At 30.5% G+C, this 26,147-nt stretch overlaps 1 pseudogene; it reads left to right on the top strand.

Annotated features, from left to right (window-relative positions):
- The first annotated feature begins 8,441 nt into the window (after positions 1 to 8,441).
- Positions 8,442 to 25,868, top strand: LOC131056754 (mitogen-activated protein kinase kinase kinase 2-like; annotated as a pseudogene).
- Positions 25,869 to 26,147: the final 279 nt, after the last annotated feature.

The raw sequence follows: 26,147 nt of genomic DNA, 5'->3' as shown, positions 1-26,147 counted from the left end.
CAAAATATATGTATTACATATTTGCTTATAGTGAATTGAAGGATAGTTTCTTATTAATTCAATTTTGATGATTTCATAGTTGATGATTCCTTGTCCTTATATGAAATGAGGTTGGACAAAGTTTTTTGGTCATTCATTCATTTTGTTCCTAAAACAAGAAGGTAGTAGACTTACATCATAAATGAATTGTTGATTTTATGTAAAAGGTACATATTGTAGAGAATTGAAAGTGTCAAGGAAAGGAATTATGGGTGAGAAAATATAGTATCAAAGGTAAAATGGTAAATCACTTGATGTAGTAATAAACAAATATCAAGTAGAAAATTGTACGCCATGAAGTTGTGAATATATTATTTTTGAATTTCTTTCTATAGAGCATATACTATGAAGATGGTAATCTAAAATAAATAAATTGAAATTCTATGTGGAGAAAATTAAAATTAAAAATGTGTACCTATACTCATCACAATGCGAGAAGATGTTTTTTCCTGATATTGGTGTATGGATTGTTTTTCATTCTTGAATATGGATCAAAGGAGAATGGTGGTTCTATTTGAAGAGCCTTTATTTATTTTGTAGTACATATTTGATTATATTTAATTGAATAAATATTTGCAACATTATCAAATGTGAATATTTTTCTGTTTATGATTCCCTTTGGTTGTATGGAATGATTTTAAAAAAAAATTCTTCTAAATCCAATGGTTTCATGTTTGTGTCTTAAGGAAAACTAGATGGAAGAAAAAAAAATATAAATACATCAATGATGTACTAAAAAAATGCTTATGCCCTAACTTTCTAAATGATGCTAAGTAGACAATAATTTACAATACACTATACATGGATCCTATCATTGATGTTTCGACTTATGTGATTAAAAAATTATCTCAAAGAATGTTTTGAAAATAATTTCTTAAGATTCTACTATTAAGAGAATATAAAAAATATTCATAAAGTAGTTCAACATTTGATCTGGCTTAAGTCTACTTAGGGAATATAATAGTAACAAATATAAATAACATGCTTGACCTGAATTCCAATAGAAAAATCCACACAACAAATACATCAGTTGAGTATGCTTGATATAAGAGTGGCAAACCATGTGTCCTCTCTTAGGAAGAAACAAATCCATTGGCCAAGGCTTTAGCAACTCCATGAAAGGAGATGGAAGGAATAGTCTCAAAATGTCTGCCATGGAACACTACTCAACAGTCCACACATCTGAATAATATGTGTCATATCATTTGGAGCAAATCCAAACAATTGTGAAGATACTTGATGAACAACCTTTGAAGGTGTTGCGAATGAGATAACAAGAATGCTCAAACTACCATCAAAGAGGAAGTGAAGGTCCTCAAATATGTCCTCAATGTCTACAATGTGTGACTCAACAAATAACAATGCAATATCTAGCAAGAAGTCACCCAATAAAGATAAAACTAGAAGGGTACAATCAACCTTTTGAATTGAATCAATAGGGGCTATACATGAGCCAATACCAATTTGATCAGGAACAATAGAAGATGATGAATACTGAGATGGTGTCTTAATATGAGGAGTGACATTTGATATACAAGATTTGGATCCATTATAACATGAAAGACTTGTGATATACTCAAGCATCTCAAAAGTACCATAATCATAGGGTATTCAATCTGCATTTGCAAGAGGGATGGTACAATCTGCTACAAGATCCTCTAGAGATAGAAATATATGAGGGTCTCCATAGATCTCCCAAAGGCGAGTCTAAAGTGCACAGAGAGTTTTAATGTCCCATAAAGCACAAATAGTGTCAAGATCAATAGTAGAATAAATCACTCCTACAACATGGTCATTAGTGATCCTCCAAACATACCGACACCTCTCTGAATCTGGTTGAGGGGTGAGTCCATATAGATAGGGCAAAAAATCAAGCCACCTAAAATGAGTCAAGATGCCCTTTCATCAAGACTCACAATTTCTCTTTGCTAGGCTAATAATAGAAGGATTGATAGAAAAATCCATGATACCTCAAATGAAATATTTATACTCCAAGAATCTCAACATATGTAAACCACATCAAGTAGAGAAACCTCCAACAAACAGAATTATCTCAAGTGCAAAAACATTCAAGTTATCAACTGAGTAGTGAAAACATGAAAATATGAATAAAATGTACCTAGAGGACAATCTATTAAAAATAACAATAAATATAGATATAAGACTTTAAGATCTTTCTAATGATATGTGAAAGTCAAAAAATGGAGTTTGTTTGCCGAAGTTGTGACTTCAAGAGTGTAAAAAATAAGGTTGAATTCAAAGGCCTAGCATGAAACATTAGAGTAAAATTGGATAAAATAAACTAAAAATTCGAATAGACACTAGAACTAGCTTTCCAACAATATATGGTTTGCCTCAATTTGAGTTAGTATGGCAAAGTTATGGGCAAAAATCCAACACTATGTCAATTAGGGCTTGGAGGTGTCAAACTAGTCAAAGGGTTGACCAATTGCTTATGTCAGCACTGATTAGGTTGTTGATACATAGCACTAACAAGTTTGTTGATGCCATATTGGCCTGGTGATGTTGTGTACTATGCTGATGTGGAGATTAACTAGAATATTCTCCTACCTCAAAGAATATGCTACTAATTTTTATTTAAAATATTGTTCATGTAAAAGGAAAACTAGAATATTCTAAGAAGAATATTCCCTAAACATGTGTACACTATTGATGTCAGCAGTACCCCATAATCTGTGTACTTTGTCGTTTGGATTTAACTTTTTTCATTTAAAAAAATCAAAACAAAACCTTTACTTACTTTTGACTTTGCACAAATTTTTGTGTCAAAGTTTTCAAAACAAATAAAAATTTGCAAGCACAATTTTAGTGATTGAAATTTTTGACATTATTTTTTTTTGAAGCGCTGATTTTTGCTGATGCTGATGTTGACATAGGCTGTACAGATTCGTATGAAAAAACATGCTGCTAAAAAAATTGCATTTTTTTCCAATATCTATTTTTGACAATTTAAGAGATGATTTAGGGGTTCTCAACCAGTGCGGATGCGAAGGTGAGGTTCGTTTCGCCCCAAACTAACCATACTTTTTGTGGTTCTTCAAAACTAGGCTAAAATAACATGCCCTCAGCCAAATTGACCCAAAATTTTAATTGCTCGGATTTTGATGAATCAAAAGTTGTTGTTAAGGTTTTTTAACTTGCGGATACAATTGTGATACCCATTTTGATAAAAAACTGACAAATTTTTTACCTAGCTCCATATCCACAAGAAAACAAATATGTGACCCTGCAACATTTCTAAGTAAAGAAAGCCCTCAAAGGTTGAGAACGGGCTTGTTAAATCCAAGCTCTTATACCATGTTGAATTTTGCAACACACATGCTTGTAAGATCAAATAGAAAACAAAATTACTTCCACAAATGAGAGTTGCACAAAAGAATGCTATATTACTAAAAATCAAAGAATTTACATGTTGAATTAGAATTTTACAATGAGGTACTTATAAATAAAGCATTGAGCTAAGTTTAGGAAAACTAAAGTTCAAGCATGAGGAGATAAAAGAAGCTCATCTCTAGCTAAATTAGATGCAAAAAAGATAAACTAAAAGCAAGCACTCCTAAGTGAACTTAAGCAAAAAAGCATAACTAGTTGTAAAAAAGAAACTAATAGCTAAAGACTCTCTTCCACTTTTAAGCCTTTCACATCTTCTTTGTCAATTTTCCTAGAAATATAATGTTCTATTATAAAATATTTTCTTTGTCTAATCAAAACCTACTTTAGTTGTATGCACCTTAATATCTATAGTTCAAACCCATAAATCTCATTTTGAAGTATTTATTATTTCTGGCTATTGCTTTTGGATTAGATTGTGTGTGTTTGTTTACATCAATATTTCATATCACACTATGTGATCCATCATTAGGATGATACAAAGCTCATGAAGTAGAAAATTAGATAGCTTTAGATCTATGAAAGTATAGAAAGAGGTTGAACCAGGAGGAAGAGAAGGAATATTATGCACACCGATCGAGGTAGGATCCAAATTACTAATTAAAAACAAATTATAATTGAAAGAGAGAAGAAGAAAATAAAGACAACTAAATAGTGAAAACCCAAAAAGAAAGGAGAAGAAAAAAGGCTAGAAATTAACAAAGCGTATGCTAAAGGCAAGAAAAGAAAAAGAGGGACAAAATATAAAAAGAATAAGAAATCAAATAATGAAAAAGAACTTAAAGCAAACCTATAAAAGTTCTAACAATAAAGAAAACAAAATGATAAAATGAACTAAAGCTAACAAAATAACATAAATACAATTAAAGAAAACTATATTAAAAGAAAATATAAAGCTAAAAATAGAAATACAACCAAACCAAGTAAAACAAAACTTAAAAGACATCAGCAAATTAAAATTGAAATTATTTTTTCTATTTTCTTGTTTGTTTCTTTTCTTTTATTTGGATTGTTAGGTTTTCTTCTTTTTTCAATTTTAATTTTCTATTTGTGTTTTTTTCATGATCCACCATTAACATTGATGGTCTTATAAACTCATATTCGACATGTACATCTCATCTTGTAGGATTAACATCTCATTTCTCAATACCCTTTTATGAGGAACAAAGAAATGATGTGATAATCTTGCAGGACGAGATGCACATTGATAAGAAGGTATGACAAATGAAGTGATAATCTTGCAAAATGATGCACCATATTCATGGCATTAGATCTATCCAACCACCATGATGCACCATAAATATTTATGGTCTTATAAACTCATATTCAACATGTACATCTTATCTTATAGGATTATCACATCATTTTTCATTTATCAATACCCCTTTATCGGGTACTAAAAAATGACGCGATAATCTTGCAAGGTGAGATGTATGTTGATGAGAGGGTACAACAAATGATCTGATAGTCTTGCAAAACAAGATGTATGTTGATATGTGATAAGAGAGTATTGACAAATGATATGATAACCATACAATACGATATGCATGTTGAATATGAGATGCATAAGACTATTGATGCTTATCATGCATTGTGATAGTTGGATAGACATTGTCTTCCAATTGGTTGTGCTTTAACAACTAATTGTAGCCCTTGGCCCTTTCTCTTTAGATTCTTGTAGGATTTTTTTTTTAACTAAAATAAAATTTGTGGCTAGTGTTAGAAATTATGACATAAGAAATGAGGTGCCCAAATCTTAAATTCTTATTTGATTGAATGAATAACTTCTAGAATGATTGATTTTGTGTGTGTGTTTGATAGTTGTAATGGTAAAATAATATATTTTTATTATTTATTTTATTCTAGTATATTTGTTTTAACACGCAAAATTAATTGATTTGATATTTTTATTTAATTTTTAATTGATTTATAAAAATAAATTTTAACTTTTATTTAGATAATCTTAAATAGTTATTAAATTTTATTGTTCTATTTTTAATTTGTATAAGTATTTATACATCAACCACAATTCACTTTCAAATATATAGATCTAATTACAACATATTTAAATTCAAAATTAATTACAAGTTTGAATCAACCCCTTCCCAACTAATCATTGTGTGCCACATTGAAACTTTGAAATTTATCACGTAGACCTGGAATTTGATGGTCATCGTGCTATCTATGTATGAAATATTTATGATGGTATGATCATTTCAACATCTTTCATTTGACATTATTAAAAAAAATAAAAATTAATTGTCAAAAACTATTTAATTTATTACTAATTTTATATAAAATATTTTATATATTTAAATATTTTTATCAATCTCATATATTGAATATGAAAAAATATTTTAATTTTTAATAAAGTAATGATAAATTAATAATATATACAAAAATCTTAAATTTACTAAGTAAATTTCTAAATTCACATTAAAAAATATTTAAGATTATTTCTTTACAATTATATTCTATTTTGAATAGTAACTAAATTAATATATATTTAAAACAAACCTTATAAAATCATATATATTACATACTAATATTAAATTATAATCACTTAATAATTATTGATCATAAATATCTAAATCTTATTTTTTAATCTATTGTGACAAGTTTCTAAATTCATACATCTTATTAAAATATTTTAAAAATTAGAAACAATCATATCTTATCTTTTCAAAATATTCTAAATCAATTGATATTTTTATTATAAATATTATAAAATAATATATATTAATTTTATAAATTAAAATACTATATTATGTTTAAATATAATAATTTTTACCATTTATTAATAACTTAAAGTATAATAAATATAGCTTTATAAAAGCATGGCATTTTAATCCTTACAATTTAATAAATTTGTATGAAAGAATAGTTTAGTTAAAAAAGAAAATTCTAATTAAAAAACAAAACACTCATTAGAACAAAATTCTCTTTTTATTCTGTGGAATATGATATATTAACATTCACATCCCAAATCTTCTCCCCATCCTTTGAAAGCTACCCAGCACAAGAGGACAGATGGAATCAAAGCCAAAGGAAGCTTAATCTAAATTAGATATTCTCTGAAAGCTACACAAAAATTCTCAGCCGTTAAGAGACTAGACGAGCCAACGGATTGTATGAAGAGGCGGTGAAAAGCATCAACATTCAACGCACAGATCTCCAAAGTCAAAACAAACTTTAAGAAGCAATAAGTATATATTGGGACTTTGTTATGAAATGGATATTGCTGAGTAAAAATGAGACTCGAGAAGGAAATGAAAGCAGGGGAGGAATGGATTCGTGGTGGGATAATAGGAGCCGGGGCCTTTGTGTTGGAAGTGGAAACACTCTGAGAGGGGGGGTGAATCAGAGTGTAAAATTTTTAACAAGAACTTCTTTTATGAATTTGACAATTTTGATTAACAATAAGCACAGATGACTGAGACTTTAACACCTTGATGTAATACTTTTAACGAAGCATGAAATATACAATAGAACCAATTGAAAAAACTTGATTCAGACTTTTCAGAAAATAAAATGATATTGAATCTTTTACAAAAACATGAAACATCTAAATGAGTATTTCAAAGATTGCATTACATGAATTCAACAAAACAGAGTATGAAATGAAAAGGGCTAAAGATATGACGTATCAGAGCATAAACCAGTAAGACAAAATGAGACAAGACAATGCACATAACACCATAGTTTTCATGAGTGGAAAACCCTCCTGGGGTAGAAAAACCACTCGGTAAGATCCCTTATATTATTTCAAAGAGCACCAACTCAGTTCACAAGTTTTAGAAACCACAAGGCCTCAAGGAGCACCAACCCCTCTTCTTATCCAATAAACATTTCAACTCGAGCTACAGCCACTGGTAATTTTATGCATGCACTTAAATCTTGCAGTCACAAAACCATCAGTGATTGGAGCGAGAATATTTTACCAATCTGTACAAATGATTCTTTCTAAAAGATTTTTGCAACAATGTTCTTCAAGGCTTTGAATCATAATAACATACTTTTAAAGAAATTCAACACTATCAGAGAGAAAAATTCAATCTCTGAACAGAATAATCTCAAACATTATAGCCTTATGTACTCTGCAACAAAACAGAGTATTGATTCTCAAAACCCTCGACTATCTAAAATCACTGATAATCTACAACACTTTCTTTTTTTTCAACAAATGCTTTGTCTTTCACTTTATTCACACTCCTCACTTTTCGTATCTACTGTTCTATATTTAAACTGTTTTATTCCCCCAAAAACACAACATCTTCCAGAATAACCCTCGTATAGGGTTACCGAAATCTTACGAGTATTGCAAACTGAAAAACAAATAACCGTTTAACTGTGCAACCGAAAGAGAAAATTGAGAGATAATCTAAAGATGCTTGATTTCCCAAAATAAAAATAAAGCAAGGTCTGTTTCCTTATTTCCATTTTGCATAACTGAAAAACCTGATTCGAAAAATTTGAATCTTTTAAACATATGAACAAGAATAATACCTGTGAAACGCAACCTTATTGATAACTGAAAACAAACTAACCAGAAATCCATTAAGCTCACGGTTAAGACCACTTTTGCATCATTCTTTTCAACCGAACAAACTGACTCGAGCTCCTTAGCTACAGCGGCGGCTGCATCTCTCATGGCGTTTTAGGGTTTGAGACGGACTTCAAACTTGTTCAAAAACAAAATGAAACACAAAACGTCTTCCGAAAAACTTTTAATCTGTCGGTCACAAAGTGTATTCTGAGGAATATGCCATTAGTCCGTAGACAGATTAAACATAATATAAATCAAAGATGCCATTCAATAAATGCCAAGTCAGTGTTATTCACTGTATCTGTGTCACCAGCCTGGCTCGAGAGTAAGATGTTTTAAGCATATAACACGTCAGCAAAAATCAATGTGTCCGTGTCACTAGACTGGCCCATGAGAAAGACTTTTTAAATATATAACCACATGCTTAATATACTTGCCTCAAAGTATGAAACTTAAACAACACCAACTTCCCCTTTTTTATTTTCTTGTCATCGAGGACAAAAGTATCAAAGAGCAACACTTTGGTACTGTCAGTCTTGGCATATGCAAGTCCAATGCTCGCCTCTTTGCTGTCAAGTCCGCCACCACCTCTATTTCGTCTTTGGAGAATGAATACAACATTCTCAAGTCTTTGGACTCTCCATATGTTGTGCAATGCCTCGGCAAAGAATACACCACGGAGAATGGTGAGGGTGTTTATAACTTGTTTATGGAGTATATGCCAGGGGGCAGTATTTGTTGGAAGTGGAAACACTCTGAGAGGGGGGGGTGAATCAGAGTGTGACAAATTTTAACAAGATATACTTTTATGAACCTGACAATTTTAATTCACAGTATGCACAGATGACTGAGACTTAACACCTTGATGAAATACATTAATGAAACATGAAATATACCATAGAACCAACTAAAACACTTGATTCAGATTTTAAAAAAAAAATGGTATTAAATCTTTTACACAAACTTGAAACATCTAAATGAGTACTTCAAATATTGCAGTACATAAACCCAACAAATCAGAGTATGAAATAAAGAGAGCTAAAATATGACGTATCAGAGCATAAACTAGTAAAACAGAATGAAACAAGACAATGCACATAACACCATAGTTTTCATGAGTGGAAAACCCTCTTGGGGTAGAAAAACCACTCGGAAGATCCCTTATATTAATTCAAAAAGAGCACCAACTCTGTTCACAAGTTTTAGAAACCACAAGGCCTCAAGGAGCACCAACCCCTCTTCTTATCAATAAATATTTCAACTCGAGCTACAGCCACTGGTGATTTTATGCATGCATTTAAATCTTGCAGTCACAAAACCATCAGGGATTGGAGCGAGAATATTTTACCAGTTTGTACATATGAAAATTTTTTTGCAACAATATTCTTCAAGGATAAAATCAACACTATCCAATCTCTGAACAATATAGTTTCAAATCAATAAAGCCTCATACACTCTGTAACAAAAAAAAACAGAGTATTGATTCTCAAGAAACCCCTCGACTATCTTTGGTAAACTACAGCACTTCTTTTTACAAATGCTATCACTTTATTCACACTCTTCTTGCTGTATTTCTCTGTTTTTTCTTTACTTCAACTGTTCTGAAAACAAACTGTTTTATACCCAAACAAAACACCACATTTTCTTCTCGAATAACCCTCGTATAGGGTTACAAATAACTTACAGGATTTGTAAATTGAAAAATCAAATAACTGTTTTTAACTGTGCAACGGAAAGAGAAGAAACTGAAGATGTTTGATTTCCCAGTCATGAAAAACAAAAATAAAGCATGAACATTTCCTTATTTTCATTTTGCATAACTGAAAAAGACTTGATTCGAACAAAAAATCTGAATCTTTTAAATCATGTGATCAAGAAACATACCTGTTAAACGCAAACTAATCAAACAAACTAACCAGTCAACCGTTAAGCTCTCGGTTAAAAACATTTTTGCTTCATTCTCTATAACTGAACAAACTGATCCGAGCTCTGTAGCTCCAGCGGCGCTACGACTCTCATGGCGTTAGGGTTTGACGGACTCCAAACAAGTTCAAAAACCAAATGAAACACAAAAACATCTTCCAAAAAAACTTTTAACTTGTCCGACACAAGGAGTATCCTGAGGAATATGCCCTTTAGTCCGTAGACATATTAAATCAAAGATGTCATTAAATTAATGCAAAATCAGAGCTATTCACTTATCCGTGTCACCAGCATGGCTCGAAAGAAAGATGTTTTAAACACATAACACGTCAGCCAAGTCAATATGTCCGTGTCACTAAACTGGCCCATGAGAAGGATATAACCACATGCTTATTAAAATATGTAACTTAACCTAACACAACATCCTCTTTTTTTTACTTTCTTGTCATCGAGGACAAAAGTACCAAAGAGCAACAGTATTGGTGATCTATTGACTAAGTTTGGAGGACAGTTGGATGAGTCAGTGATAAGATGCTACACCCGAGGAATCCTACTTGGCATTCAGTACCTCCACAGGCAGGGGATTGTTCACTGTGACATCAAGGGAAAGAACATTCTTGTGGGTTCCAATGGTGTGAAGCTTGCCGACCTTGGTTCTGCTAAGAGAATCGGCAGTGAAGAGGACAAGGAACAGAGATGTCAATTGCGGGGTACTCCTCTGTGGATGGCTCCTGAGGTTGTGAAGCAGGTGGAACAGGGACCTGCTTCTGATATCTAGTCTCTTGGATGCACTGTGATTGAGATGAGCACTGGAAAGCCTCCATGGGGCAGCAATTTACATCCCTTCACTGCTATGTATAGGATTGGCTTCAGTGCAGAGCTTCCTGAGATGCCTCAACATCTCTCAGCTGAAGGCAAGGATTTTTTGGAGAAATGCTTAAGAAGAGATCCCAGACAGAGGTGGTCTTGTGAGCAGTTATTGGCTCATCCTTTCGTCAGTGAGGACTCTCCTGTCCTCAAGGAAAGCCCACTCTCCTGTCCTCAAGGAACTTTGGATTTGGAAGAATCTGATTCCTGCTCTTCTATTGATTCTTATGGTTCTCCCATCTGGGCATTACTTAGGAATTTTTCAATCAATAGGGAGTCGAATGAAGGGGTATCTGATGGAGATGAAAGAATGGCCTGCCAGAAGAGTTCTTCTCCCAAAGATCGGATTCTGAAATTGGCAGCAGGAGGCGAAATCAAGGGAGTTGTGGGGAAAGGTAATAATTGGTTTGCAGATCCCCTCCCTGATCAGTGGATTGTTGTACGGTCGCCAGTACAATTGAAGTCCTTCAACTCAGTTGAACCTTTTCAAATGTTGTTTCCCAAGGAGGTTCCTTCTACGCAGGCCGAAGAAGACTGCACTTCAATTACAGAATCCAGTGATTACACGGAATCAGAGACTTATAGGTCGTTTTCTGGCAGAGAGGTTGCCCGAACTGAGTATGCAGTTTGTAAAGTCGAGCATGCTAATTACTTGCATAAAGATATCTACGAAACCATGGATGTGAGCGACTCTGGACCTTGGAAAACAGAGCAGGTCATATTTGACTCTTGGACGTTTTCCAGCCAAGTGTTTAGAAACATTGAAGTTGAGCCAAATTGCTGCTCCTGCAGTATAGAAAAGTACTATATTGCATTGAAGTGCTGTCCGCATTGCAATAGCAAAGTGTATAGATCCAATTCTAATTGTTTTTCAAAAATAATCCCTATTAACTTTAAATGGCTAACAATGAGTCTCCAGAATTCTTGGACAACCAGGCTTATTATTTTCCCATTATCGGATAACATAACTGCAATATTGATTCATATATTCGACTTTAAGAACTTAAATCAAAAGGAATAACAGAAAGAATAATATCACGAAACATTAGCACTGTTCTTGTACATGTAAATAAGGTGTTTTTAACTTCCCTGCCACACCAAATTGATAGAGATTTAATTTACAAACGAAATAACGATTATAATCTGATTTAAACAAAATTAAGGATATAAAAGAACATGTCAGGGTAGCCAAGGGCGACTTAAAAGTCAATCAGTAAACCCAATTTGAGTTCAACATCTGTTAGATATTGCATCAATTACCAATGCCAGCATTAATAGGCAGTCATACATCTAAAATAGGACGTAAATCTACCAAACCTGGCCACACAATCAAGTTTCTCAAAATAGTCTACATGCCATTGCAAAAGAAGAGGACTTCAAAGTCATTCATCAATGCCAGTTTGAATTTAACATCTGTTAAGATAGTATGTATTGATTCCGACCCCCAAAAAAATGTCCAAAAATAGTAGTGAAACCTCAAAAAACTGATCAAATTGCTACGAAAATGAAAAATTAGCCATGGAATTAAAAAACTGATAAAAATGTGGAATATATTTGGATTAGATTGAGATAAACTTGTTTTCGAATGATCTTTTGAATGAATTGTGATTTTTTGCCGGATAATATTTTGATCTGATTTATGAGAATCACAATTTCTCGTTATTTTTTCGTGGTTATTGCTACTATACTTTTAAGAACTTACAAAGAAACCACTGTGCAGTCTTTGAATGTACTACCAGATGTTGAATGGTCAAGTTAAGCTAGCATAAACGTTTTTTTGACAGTGGCACTAGACATGAGAAGAATTCTGTACCACAGAATTTTTCTGCGAGTTTGGTTAAAGTCATATAAGGAAATGATAATCTATGATGATCGTATAGGAGGTATTGATATTCTGGCTTTGTATACAAGGAATTTAGATTTGGGGGTTTACATTTCTTGAAGTGCATGTGTGAGAAACAATTGGAACACTTTTTTCCTGTCAGATATGAAGGTGCATTTGTTGTATAAAGCATAATATTTGTCACACCTAGTCTCTGTATGGTATGCTTTAACACAAGAATTTAAAAAAAAAATTCAAAAATTTCATGGAGCAATGAGCATACCCTTCAATTATATGTTGGATGATAGGTTTTTTCAAGTAATGTTGCTGAATCTCTCTTACACAGAATGCCAGTAAACTATGTGATTTTTATTGTCCTCACAACTATGCTATAATAAAGCACTTAAATTTCAATATAACAAAAGCAGAGAGAAAAATAATGCTTAACAAAGTTGACCCTACAAAATGAAAACTCATATTTCAGATTTCTGATACACTTAACACTCAATACTAAGCTCCTTTTTATTGCCTTCTTGTGTAAATGTTATTGGAACATTGGACTCGTTTTTATTGTTGGGAATCATTAATCAGCTGCAGTGTTTTTCCATCCATCCATATCGCACTGTCATCTGTGCTTTTTTATCTTTTTTTGTAGTTTGATGTCACTTTGATCTATTTAGAGGATTCCCCACACCTTTTTGAGGCCCAAATTGATTTTCAACAATGTTTAATGAAAAAATGATTTCAAGTGCAGTTGTGGAGGCCCCTTCTATCTCCCCCAACCACACTAGGTCATATTAAACTCGTTTATATTACATGCAATTATTTAAGTGTGGTAACAAGCATGATAGACCTTTAGTTCCACGCAAGTTTCTTTTTCAATAATAATATAGTCTAAGATTTTGTAGGTATGAAATGGTTCTAGTGGGTCGTTATTGCCCAGAAATTACATGGTAAGTTGATTTCTTAGCTTGGACTATCATGATATTGGATTTTTCTGCAGAATCAAAGAAGGGAACCTGATTATTATTACTCTGCAATAGTTTGGGTAAGTAGGCAGATACTGTAATGGTAATTATAGCTTGATAGGATGTTTTGGAGATTTTTCGTCACTCGGACAGATTGTTTTTGAACGTTTTGTTAGTTTGGAATTGTCTATGCTATTACTCCTATTGAGATTTAGAGATGATTTAAGTTTTTTGTTGTTGATGTTTTGGATGGATCAGATTGTTTTGATGCTTCTATTGATACAGAAGCTTATGGTTTTAGATTGTTTGCCTACTTGGATTTTGGATGTGATTTCCGCTTGGACTTGGAGTTAGGTTGTCTTAGTAGGATTGGCCAATATAGTTTATGTGTATCTAATTGTGTTGATTGAAATTACTTGTACGACTTAACGACTGGTTTTTCTTGAACTTCACAGGCTTTACTTATTGTACAGGGATATTTTGGAAGATTACCTTTTTCACTAAGAATTTTAAGATACTTGTTTGTACTGATACACATATGTTAATGTCAATATATGACCAGAAGTAGTTTCAGAAAGCACAACCATATAATAGACAACGAAAAAGTAAACCAACTATAGTAGTATACAACATCATTTAGGTTTTGTTATTGATGAATGCCATTTATTAGAACTTCCTAGTTCCCAATCATCATAATTGGTCTTAAAACCAAACTAAAAGGATGATTATACAAATTACCAAGGTTATATTCTTAAGAAAATAATAATCACATGTCCTGGTATTTAGGTTGTAGGATGAGATATGACAGTATTAATTTTTTATTTTATGGCTGCTATTTGTTTCATGTATTGGCAAACAAAATTGCAAAAAAGACATGGAAGATCACCAAACGTACAGCCACAATGCCCAGCATATCGTGGTGAGATCCTAAATAATCTCTAATGAAGCGTTTGATTGATTGTTGAGAGTTGTCATTGATTTTAATTTGCTTTGTCAGATCTCCATATTGGGAAGTTATGAGACAAAATTCGGGTCCAGGAAGTTGGGCAAATCCAATTGTACCATACCTACGAGCTAAAAATTTGCTGCCGTCATTTTGCCCATAATTTATCATTAGTAGAATACCGATGAAAATATCACTTATAGAAATTGGCCACAAGACAATGCATACCATATAATTTCAATATACAGTGATGTCTGTCATATTTAATTGCTAATTCAATGGAATTTGGAATTTTATGATGTAATATTTCTTGGCTTAAGTAGAAAGAAAGAACAAAAAACAGATTCTTTTATAGTCTATGGTGTTTGGTGATTTGTATATGGGTCTACATATGGATTATAGCAATATGGGACTACCTCGTACTCCTTGCAGGAGACACCTAACTGTGCTACAAACAAGGTATACATACCTTATCCTCCAGTAGAATTTGAACTTGTGGCCTCTCCTTCAAGAGCACAAGTTCCCTTAGAAGAAAGTATGTAAACACAGAAACTAAATTGAAAATTTAGATTACATACACAAAAATAAATGTAATAAATTAAACTTCTAATTATTGCACAAAAAGCTACATGCACTTGAATTAAAATACTCACAATTCAAAGCTGAAACTATTAATGAATGTGATGAAACTAAATATAGCTTAAGAATCTCATGAGACACATGCAAACAGAGGTTGAACAATTAACTTTTGTACAAATTGAGGTATAATTCACAATTAGAAAATTTAAATTGTATAAACACTTGCTTCTTCTACGCATAAATAATATGGATCTTAGTGTGAAAGTTCTCTCAAATTAAAAAAATTAGAGATAAATCATAACATGTAGAACACATGAGCCTAATGGCAATGTAATGGTGGGTAGAGTAGGTAATATAGTAGAAGTATAAATAAGTACCAAGCTCAATTGATCAATTAGAGATAGATATAATAAATGCTTGGAAGATGTATAAAATAATATCTATGTAAAGATAATGTGAAAGCTAACTATATGAATATAAATATTTAAAATTTATTTACCTACACTTTCTTCAAAGGTACCAATATAATAAATTACCACAAAATTATAGAGTACCTTGAAACTTCTAGTCATCCTTACCCCCATTACTATAGCAATAGCATAATAAATTACACACCATACTAGCATACATTGGATGGTCTAATTATTTGTTTTGACTTTCACTTTGGTTTTAATGTCAACTAAGAGTTGAAGTATCTCAATGCATTCCATTATAGAAATAATTTTATTTTGTCAATTGAAAAAGGACATAAAGGATACCAGTATTGAATTAAAAAAAACAAAACTTATTGGTAAAAAGAATCTAATCATGGAGAATGGTTTGGGTCAACTTAAAAGTCACACTCACCTTTGAAGGTCTAACTAGAGACTTGGAAAGTTAGTTTTTTAGTCATTGGTGACATTAGGTTGGCTTTAAGGTGACTTTGATAAGTTTTAAGACATAAACTTTGTAGTAAAGAGGGCTGAATTTACATAAAATAATTCTTGTACTATTACAATGATTTGATTATAATGATCATTTCAAATTTTCTACTATAAGAGAGGACATGGACAACTACCAAATGGAATATATTTTAATATTAATTAATAATGTATATTCTAAACTTCAAAATTGATAGGAAATATGTATAATTCCTAGGATGACAAGATTGATGATATTCATGAAATGGCCACTCCTAAAGGTCAAAATCTTTTGGTATTTTAATTCTTTGAACAATGAAATGTTGTATCTTAGAAGTTTTGAGTTAATGTTTAAGGCTTTTTGTTGAATTTTGCAACACAAGCACCTGCAAGATCAAATGACAAACAAAAAAACCTTCCACAAATGAGAACTGCACAAAAGAATGCTATATTACTTAAAAGAAAAGAATATAGAATGAATTAAAATTGACAATAAGGTTCTTATAAAGAAAGCACTGAGCTAAATTTAGGAAAACTAAAGTGCAAGCATGAAGAGCTAAAAAATGTCAACTCTAGCTTGACTAGATGCACAAAAGCTAAAGTAGAAGCAAGCACTCCTAAGAAAACTTATGACAAAAGCATAAATAGTTGTTAAAAAGAAACTAACAACTAAAAATTCTCCAACACACACCCCCCGCCCCTTAAGTGAAACTTAGGACGAGTAAAAAAATCTTAATTTATGAATACATAAATGTGCCCCAACAACAAAATGCTTGATTAGGTACCCATGTAAAAACCAATGAAGTCTCTCTAAGGGGAGAAAAGGACATGGGAAAAAAAACCCCTCTCCAAATGTGAGAGATGTAATACATAAAAATACACGTGAATTGCTAAAAATGAAAGGAAGGCCTTAAATAGACCCCCCAAGAACAAATTCTTTCAAAAAAGTACAATCAAGATTTCCCCTATAGGAGAGAAAAGAAGAGACGATGTATCCCCCCCATGAGAGAGAAGCTCCAATGTCGAAGATGAATGCTAAAGATGATCTAGGAGTGACAAACCACATGTCTCCCCTTAGAAAGAAAAAATTCCACTGGCCAAGGCTGAAACAATTCAATGAAAGGAGATGGAAGGGATAGTCTCAAGATGTGTGCCATGGAAGACTTCTCAAATGTACACATGTCTAAATTATTATTGTTAGATCAATTAAAGAAAATCCAAACAATTGTGAAGATACCTGATGAACAACCTTTGAAGACACTACAAATGGGATAACAAGAATGCTCAGAAGATGAAATACTTGTAATATACTCAAGCATCTCAAAAGTACCATAATAATATGGTATGCAATCAGCATGTGCAAGGGAAATGACACAATCTACTGCAAGATCCTTTGGAAATGGAGAGATATGAGCGTCTCCATAGATCTCCCAAAAGCGAGTCCAAAGTGCATGGGGATATTTAATGTCCTATAAAGCACACATGGTGTTAAGATCAATACTAGAACAAATCACTCCTATAACACGGTCATTAATTATGATCCTCCAAACATACTGACCCCTCTCTAAATCCGGTTGAGGGACGTGTCCATATAGATAGGAAAAAATGTCAAGCCACCTAAAATGTGTCAAGATGCGCTTTCACCAAGACTCATAATTGCCCTTCGTTGAGCTAATAATAGAAGTATGGATAGTAAAACCCATGATACCTCCTCAAATGAAATATTCATACCCCAAGAATCTTAGCATATGTAAACCACATCAAGTAGAGAAACTTACGACAAATAGATCCACCTTAAGTGCAAAAATATCCAAGTTATCAACCCAATAATGAGGAAATGGAAACATGAATAAAATGTACCTAGAGAACAATCTATAAAAATAACAGTAGATCTAGATAGAGTACTCTAAGAGATTTTTGATGATATATGAAAATAAAAATTTGGAATTTGTTTGACCAAGTTATTGCTCCAAAAGTGCAAAAAATAAGGTTAACTTCAACGGCTTGGCATAAAAAATTGGAGTATAATCAAATAAACAACATACAAATTTGAATCAGCATCGGAATGAGCTTTCCAATGATATATGGTTTACATGATTTTGACTTCGTGTGCCACAGTTATGGGCAAAGAACCAACACTAAGTCAATTAGGGCTTAGAGGGGTCAAACAAGTCAACGGGTTGACCAATTGCTGATGTCAGCAATGACTAGGCTACTGATATGGCATTGACAGGTTTTCTGATATGGAGGTTGACTGAAATATTCTCTTGCCTCAAGGAATATGCTACTGATTTTTTTAATTAAATAATTGCATGTAAAATGAAAAATAGAATATTCTAACAAGAATATTCCCTAAACATGTGTATACTGTTGATGTCAGCAATAACCCATAACCTACGTACCTTCTCCTTCGGATTTGACTTTTTCCTTTTTTTTAATTAAAAAAAAAACTTTACCCACTTTTAACTTTACACAAATTTTTGTGTAAAAGTATCCAAAAATATTAAAAATTTGCAAGCACAATTTCAATGATGGAAATATTTGACATGAATTTTTTCTAACACAAGTTGTATAGATCCGTATAGAAATTTGTGCCACTAAGCAAATTTTATTCCAATCTCCATTTTTGATGTCTTGACAAGCAATTTAGGGGTTCTTGACTGTTGTGGATGCAATGGTGAGGTTTGTTTCATCCCAAAATGAAATAGACATGTACATCTCATCTTGTAGGATTATCATGTCATTTGTCAATACCCTTTTATTAGGAACTAACAAATGACGTGATAATCTTCTAGGACGAGATGCACATTGATAAGAAGGTATGACAAATAATATGTCAATTGATTTGTGATAAGAGGGTATTGACAAATGACGAACGCAATAATTATACAATACAAGATGCATGTTAAATATGAGATGCATAAGATTATTGATGCTTATAATCATGCATTGTGATGATTGTATAGACATTGTCTTCCAATTGGTTGTTCTTTAATAGTTAATCGTAGCTTTTGGCCCTTTCTCTTTGGATTTTTGTAGAATTATATTTTTAATTCTTGTGGCATTGTACTTTTTTGTAAGGTTCTTTCCCTTTGAGAAGAGTTTGTGTTAGGGATTATGATAACATAAGGAATGAAGTGCCCTAATCTTAAATGCTTATTTGATTGAATGAATAGCTTCTAGAGAATGATTGCTTTTGTGTGTGTTTGATAATTTTAATAGGAAAACAATACATTTTTTATATATTTTAGTTTAGTGTATTTTTTAATATATAATTTTACATGATTTGGTATTTTTATTTAATTTTTAATTGATATATAAAAATAAATTTCAGCTTTTATTTAGATGACCTTAAATAGTTAATAATCTTATTTGTTCTTTTTCTAATTTGTACATGTATGTGTACATCAACCATAATTCACTTTCACATTTATAGATCTCACTCAAACATATTCAAATTCAAATTTAATTATGAGTTTGAGTTAACCCCTTCCCAACTAATCATTATGTGCCAACCCTGGCACCAAAACTTTGAAATTTATCACGTAGACCTAGAATTTGATGGTCAATCCTATTTGTTATACAAATTTTTTATGATGGTTTGGTCATTTCAATGTCTTTCATTTGATGTTTACAAAAAAGTTAATTTAAGAATAGTTTTATATAAAAAGTTTTATATTTAAACATTTTTGTCACCCATATATGTTAAATATGAAAAGATATTTTTATTTCTCATAAAGTGATGATAAATTAATAATATATGCAAAAATCTTAAATTTGTTGGGTTTCTAATTTCATACCAATTTTTTTTAAGACAATCTTGTTTACAATTATATAATATTTTAAAAAGATTCCAAATTAGTATATATTTATAAAAAAATTATAAAATCATATGTATTACATACTAATATTAAATGATAACTAGTTAATAATTATTAATAATAAATAAATTCATACATTAACAAAAATATTTTAAAAATTAAATTAACAAAGTTTATAAACTTATATAAGAAAATAGCTAGAAGAGACATTCTATTGCACTATAAGAGACATTCATTTTAGAAGAGACATTCTATTGTATTATAAGATAAATTCTATTGTATTATTTCTTTTTCATTAATATATGCATTTTTTCAATTTAAAAAAACGTATATAATTGTATTTTTTCACTTTTAAAAGATTATTCTTATTTTTAATAAATAATATTTATGATTGTTTTTAATTGTTTAGATATTTGTTTTTTCAATTAGTTAGACATTTTAATTCAATAAATTTTTCTCTTCTTTGGATATTATAACTTGATCACATTGTTAGTATATTGTGTTTTTTATTTTCTTACTAAGATTTTTGTTTGTTAATATTTTTTATTCATTTTTTTAATTGTTTATTTTTCACATGATTTTATTTTTAATGGTTATAAATAATTAGAATATTTATAGAAAAAATTAAAAAATAAATGGATTTGATGCAAAAGAACATAAGTATAATTCAAATCATATATATTTTTAAATTTTTTGAATATATCAGAACTTATAAAACCTTCATTAAAGTTTCTATTAGAATTTTATTGTAACATATGATATATTTGTTAGAAGAATTTAGATTTACACACTTTGAAATACATCTATCTTGAAATGTTAACCTTGAGATCTAGTTCACAAACAACCTTCACCACCCTTTTTCTCCATTAATTATAAGTAATAGTGTCTCTAGTAATTACACAATTGTGTGTAGGTGAACATCAATGTGCATGAAATGAAATTACTAAATTAATACAAACAAAATTATATGTATTTCTAATTTAATAAAGATTATTGAAAGACCTAATTGAAATGAACAAAAACCTCCTCCTAACCTTGTTGCAATCTTCTACATCTACTTTAACCTTTAAAATAAATGTGCTTCTTATTTCCCTCATCTTATTTTCATTTCGAATTTGAAACAATCATGTACAATGTAAACTTTTATGATTTCCTACTATTTAAAATTTGAATGAAAGGTTATTTTAGATAAAAAGAAAATTATATGAAACAAGAGTCGAGTCTGCCTTTGGCAAAAACAAGAGACTTGGAAAGGTTGAATGTGATCTGGAGTAAGGATTGCATAGGAAGTATTAACTCTAGTTAACAATATTTATAAAGTCAAGTGATTGAAGAAAATATCTAATATCATTATTAATTTTCTTATTCGACAAAAGAATGTTTCTAGCATGTGATAATAGAAACAAGTGCCACATAGTGGCCAGTACTTGCCTTTTTAGTATTTCAATAATAAAAAAATTGTTTAGATGTACGTTGGATAATAATTTGAGATAATATATTTTTGCAATAATATAATAGAGAGTGCTCATAATTATAACATAGTTATAAAATTACAATAATATCTATAACTAATTCAAACCTTAACAATAATCTTAATTCTAACTTTAACATAATTTGTAGGCTAGCCCAAATTTTTAACCTAATTCTAACTATAAATCTAACATTAAATACAACCCTAATCTTTTGTTTTTTAAATTTTAACCCTAGTTCTAAATCTAACTCTAAGCGTAAATCTAATCTTAATTTGAACCTTATTTTTAACCCTAACCTTAACCCTTATTCTAACACTAACTTTTATTAAGAAACCTAATTTTAATTCTAATCATTATTATAATGATTTTAGAATTATACTAATAAATAATAATTAAAATTAAAGTTATAATATAATTAAGAATTATAAATTAAGTTATAATCATTTATTTAAATTATAATGTAAAATTAATAATAATAATCTTAATTTCAATTAAATAATTATTAATGAAAAAAATTAATATAATTATTAATAATATATTTATTACTATATATTTTTGGTAATGTTATAATTAATATATTAATCTTAACAAAAATATTTTAGATTATATTATTGCATTATATAGATTTAATATTATATGATAAGGATAAATGATACTATATTTCATTTAACACAATTTAGATTATAATTAAATATGTTTATAATATTTGTCAATAATATGCATAATATTAAATTATTTATTAAAACCTCAATCTTTATTTTATTTTATTTTAATAATTTAATATATTTAACGTTACTAATATATTATTATATATCATTTTATTATTCATTGGTTATATATAATGAACATATTTAGTTTTAATATTTTTAATATAAAAAATGTATTTAATCTTAATATAATAATTTTAATTATATTATTATATATATATAGACTTAAATATATTAATAATATTTATAATATTAAAATTATTTATTCTTTTTTATCTAATATTTAATTTAATTATATCTTATGTAGAAAATATATATTAATGTATTTATCAAAGATATATTTATTTTAAATTAGAAAGTGGATCCGGAAATTCAGTAATAAGATGCAAATTATTTGAGCCAATTAGATTGAACAAAAATAATTTAAGAAAAAAATCATGGATATAATTGATGGAAAACCAATTGAATAATAAAGAGTTAATGAAAATTGGGTGCAACCGATTGCAATACCACCTTTAGATAAAAATTTAGTAGATTCTTGACTAATGAATAATTTTGTATAAGGTAAAATCAATTTTGAAAATTCATAATGAAAAATGGGAAGTAAAACAGTCTTGACTTCATGAAAAAGTCTACCTAGAAGATTAATTAGATTAGTTCAATACGATAAAAGAGGCAATTTAATTTCATTCATATATTTCTATATTTAAAACTAAATTTCTAGTTTAGCAATTCAATTGAACAGCTTTTTGTGTTTTAAAAAAAAAAGGAAATATTGTATCAAATATTTTTTTAATGAAAGACAATTACAAATCATTCATAGAAGACAACATATTGCTTTAAATACTATGAGTGTGCAAATAACAGTTTAAGTTGTTCAACATTTGCATTGAGCTCTTGATTGTTTCTCAGAGCATTAGGCAACACCCAACAGTCTCAATATAAGATAATGTTTTTTCGGTGCCAAGTTAACCTTTACAATAAATCCATGGTTTCATATTGGCAAAATGCCAAGTTCATTCAAAGTTGCTTCTGCACCATGCACTCATTTCTGATAGCTCCGAAGATGAAGATGATATGTAACTTAAATATTATAAATCGAGGAAGATCAGAATAATATTATAAATCGAGGAAGATCATTTTATTGATCAAAATAATATATTTATGCAAATAGAGAGAAGCCATAAGATAATAGGACAGATGCCTATACAAGATTTTTGTAATCTTGTGTTGTTTTCTAATGTTCTATGAGATTTTTTTGTCAAAACCCAAAACTGATGAAAAACTGAAACATTTTTTTTTAATATAATATAGAGGGAGTGGTTCCCAAGATTGTAATTTACTGATTAAAAAAGAGTGGCATTGTGAATTTATTTTTGAATAAATTAAATAAAAGGATTAAAATTTGCACATATCAAATAGTATGGATATATGCCCAAGTACCTTGATCCCTGTACTTCGCATAGAACTCGTTAGTGTTTACCAGCCCACTGCCCAAACAACAATAACAAAATAATAACAAAATTATATCATGCAACTGTTTCTGAAAATGCAGACAATTACTTTCAAATAGTGAATAAAAAAAAAGAAAATAACTCACTAGATCTGAGATGTGATTGAGATTTACAACCTTCAATTATTCAACACAAATACAAGACTGGGTGGTTGTTGTAACCAAGTTCAATCCAAGCTATTAAGAACTGTGAGATAAAGATGACCATAAGCTTTATAAGCTTTGCCAATGGAAAAAGAGGTTGAGAGAGTTTAAAAAACCATAGAACTATATTACATTCATTGTCCAGCCCCCTGCTAACCAGGGTTTGTGTCTAGTAAGAACTGTGAGAGGTCTTAAAGTTTTGCTACTGGGGAAATAGGCTAGAAAGTAGAAATCTCAAAGGTGAATTGTATTCATTGTCCATCCCTCCTACAAACAGATGCTTTAAATGTGCTCACATAGATCTTTCAAATTTTCAATTGACTATATTTCTGATTCAACAGGTATATTGGGGAAGTGAACAAGTATTTGTGGAGTCATGGAATTTTGTGCATTAGATTCTTAATTTGATAATGTACATCAGAAAAGTTTAAAAACCAAAAACTTCACCTCATCAATGTGAGTTCAAAATTTGGGAACCTTAAGTTTGGACACCTCATACTTGAAAAGTAATTTACTATACATCATCTTAATGATTTTAAGACAATTCTGTAAAAAATATAAATAACAGTGTTTCTCTGAATTTCTTGGATGGTTTAGTCACTTAACATTGCTAGCAACTTACCTCTCAAAACGAAAGTATGCTAACTGTAGCTTCTCAAATCAATGTCAGAGGGGGTTTTCGATATTTGTCATTCGTTTGTTTTGAATTCTGAAGTTTATGTTCAATATTCAAGTAAACATAAATACTTTAATTAAAAAAATGTTATCTGCAGGATCTCTCTAAGAAATATTGTATTAAACTAGATATCTTTTTTGTACAAGTAAGGATCTAGTCTTTTTAATTCGGTTGAAATAATTTTCAATGTTACTATCCTCGTCCATGTTGGTAGCAATACTTCTTTAAATACTTGTCTCGCAACACTCATGGTTTATATTCTTTTCGGTTGCAACTCTGGAAAATGACTCAAATCGATTAGGCTGAAAGAAAGAATTTTAATGCATGGAAAATCTAAGGAGATGAATTTATCATGATGCTAAACCAAACAAATGCACCGGATAATGAACCAAATAAGGGGGTTGTTGAGGATACAAAGTTGTTTTTTATTTGAGTCTGATATGAAGAAATATATTGTTCAACATTGAAGAAAAATTAAAATTTCATTAGTAGCTCAATCGTAGCTGAAAGCAATGAATTAATTGCCTTGAAAATATATTTTTTGAAGAAATCTCTTTATATTTCCAATTTGTTTGTTTGCCTAAGAATTTTACTCTCCACAAGCCTGCCATTTGTTTTAGTTCTAAGCAAAAATTTGACAACTGCAAACAAAGCAAACATTTGAAAAAATGTGTGTTTAATATTAAGCATTTCTTTATACTCAAGTGTCATATGCTGCATAGATGGTTATTGCCACATTGCTATAAGATTAGTACACTTGTAATTTTTCCTTGAGGCAATAATAAAAATAATGATAATATAGTGAGGAGTTTACAGAGTTGTCCGAAGGCTCTACTTAGCAGTGGAAGAAATGGTGATGCAGAAGCAGAAGCAGCGGATTTCGCCAGAGTAGTTGAGGCCACAGTCTATGATCATGCTAAACTAACTGACAAGTATATGAGCTAACCTCTTAAGGTAACTCTGCTAAAATTTTGTGAAAATTTGTTGTTGAATAGATATCTACCCTCACACGCTTGGTAATGCAGTGTCTTATGTCAATGCTGCTTGTGTGGCTCAAATTTATCTCAATAGACCTCAACGAGGTCTGCTTGCAAAGTCTTTGACTTTCTTTTGATTTTTAAAGAAGTTACAAAGACTACTAACAAAAGTAGAACAGATGCAAATGAGATGCGAAGCAATTGAAAAGTGGGGTTAGTAGTGTTAGTTGGATTTGTTGGGAGTAATGAAAAATAAATCCATATCATAAGTAGGTACAACGAAGCCGTTGGGGTTCAAAACCAATCTGAAAATTTGAAGTTGGCACAATTATCATAAATAATGACATTTTCATAATGTCATTTACAGATGTCTTGACCTTTTTTATTCTTACTAGAGTCGTACCCTTCAAACCTGCAGACATGGGAAAACAACACCGAGATCATGCTACAAAGTTGGAATCCTTCCTTCTATTTAGCACTGAAGAAGTTAGCAATGCAGCTTCTGGAAATACCACTAAGCTCCTGCCTAGAGCTTACAGTCTACCAGCATCTGTAGCTTAACTCTTTTCTTATCATATAGATTATCAAAAGATTATGACTTTATGTTAACAACAATGCTATTTTTTTTATTTGTTTTGCATTGTTCACACTATGAATTCATTTGTCCATGAAAATATTGAAGCATGTTTTGGATCTGGTTGTAATTGGTTTAGATTTACAAAGTATTTCATTTTCATCGTATTTATCTTTATCTTTTGGGATCTGTTGTATCAGAAAAAAAATTGTATTGTCTGCCAATGCTTTAAATAGATTAATTTTGTGGTACCCAAAAATGAGTAG

The sequence above is a fragment of the Cryptomeria japonica genome, chromosome 1 (assembly GCF_030272615.1).
Source record: "Cryptomeria japonica chromosome 1, Sugi_1.0, whole genome shotgun sequence".
NCBI classification, from domain to species: domain Eukaryota; kingdom Viridiplantae; phylum Streptophyta; class Pinopsida; order Cupressales; family Cupressaceae; genus Cryptomeria; species Cryptomeria japonica.
This window is presented reverse-complemented; position numbering and strand designations above follow the sequence as displayed.